Here is a 1531-nt window from a genome sequence, read left to right on the forward strand (position 1 = left end):
GTGCATGTCTGTCTGTCTGTGTGTGTGTTTGTGCGGCGCGGTGCGGGTGCTCTCACACACACACACACACACAGACAGACAGACATGCACAGACAGACACGTATATATACATATGGACGTATTTGCGTGAAGACAAATGTTTTTTTTTTTTTTTTGCCTTTTTGGCACTAAAAAAAAGCCTTTCTTATACTCTTGCGGCCGCGCACAGTTTGTGTGTGAGAGGAAACAACAACAACAACGACGAAAAAAAGAAACAAACAAACAAAAAAGGGGTGTGTGTGTGTGTGTGTATGGGACGGATGCAACAGCCATTAAATGGAGAAGGAAGCGGTAAAACACAAACACACACACAGAAAACGAAAGGATTAGAAAAAAAAAGAAACAACAAAAAAGAGGGAGAGAGAGAGAGATTGAGGGGAAAAACAGAAATAACACACACGCAGGCGAGGGGAAGAGGAGGCGGAGAAAAATATGTTTTTTTTTTTTTGTGTGTGTTTGTTTGTTTGTTTGCGGAAAAACCAACAACACGGAATGGGGTGGTATTCAACGGAACAACCCAGCAGGCAGGCAGACGGAGACAACAGGGCTCTGACGGAGAGGGGACCGCTGGGAGGGGCTGCAGAAAAGGGGGGAGAAGAGGGAAGAGAAGGCGATGTCCAAAGACGTGAGGACGAAAGAAAAAAAAAAATAAGAGGAGGAGGAGTGGAGCGGCTGGGGGGTTAATGGAGAGGCAACATGGAAAAAACAAAGAACAACAAGAACCGAGTGAAACTCCCCCCCTCTTTGCCCTCCCAAGCGACGGTAGCGAGGCAGAAAAAAGAAGGAAAAGGAGAAAATAAACCGGAGGTGGGAGTTGTGTGACAAACATGTATGGCGTGGTTGGGTCGAGCTGAGACGTGCGCACAAGGGAGGCGACAAGGCAGAAGAGAATAACAGGCGAACTTAACGAGCGAATAGGAGAGTGGGGGAGGAAATGAGGAGAGAGAGGGGGAAGGGTCTGCATCTGCAAATGGGCGTGCATGTCTGAATGGAAATGACAGGGCAGAGGAGGGGGAGGGGGAAGTGTTCCTTTTTTTTTTATGTGTGTGTGTGTATGTGGGATGTGTTTGCACGTTATAATTTATGGGCACATATAACGTGATGGGAGAGGGTTGGCATGTGTGTCTCCGCACGCATGAATTTATCCATTTCTCCTTTTTTTTTTTATTTTTATGATTGCGCTGCAAATTACTGTTTACGTCGGCTTTTTTATCTTTTTTTTTTTTTTTAGATCGACGGAGGGACATACACACGCCTTTTGATGTCTTTTTCATCTTCCTTTTTTTTTTTTGATTTTTTAATAATTTCCCCTTTTTTTAGCCCCCCTCTGCAACCTCCCACACCCCACACACAATCCCCCACCGTGCTGCTGCCTCTGCTGCTGCCTCCTTTACAGAGCACGACACCACAACACAACACAAACGAACAGCAGCCGGAAGGAAAAGAGGCAAACAAACAAACAAAAAACAACAACAAAAACAAAAACAAAACT

The 1531-nt window shown here is 45.3% G+C and overlaps 5 annotated features.

Moving 5' to 3' along the window:
* Positions 1–1531: a sequence feature (heterozygous, non-Esmeraldo-like haplotype).
* Positions 54–113: a microsatellite.
* Positions 473–510: a microsatellite.
* Positions 1319–1346: a sequence feature (AT_rich).
* Positions 1493–1529: a microsatellite.

Source organism: Trypanosoma cruzi, genomic scaffold, assembly GCF_000209065.1.
Source record: "Trypanosoma cruzi strain CL Brener 1047053516397 genomic scaffold, whole genome shotgun sequence".
In the NCBI taxonomy this organism is placed as follows: domain Eukaryota; phylum Euglenozoa; class Kinetoplastea; order Trypanosomatida; family Trypanosomatidae; genus Trypanosoma; species Trypanosoma cruzi.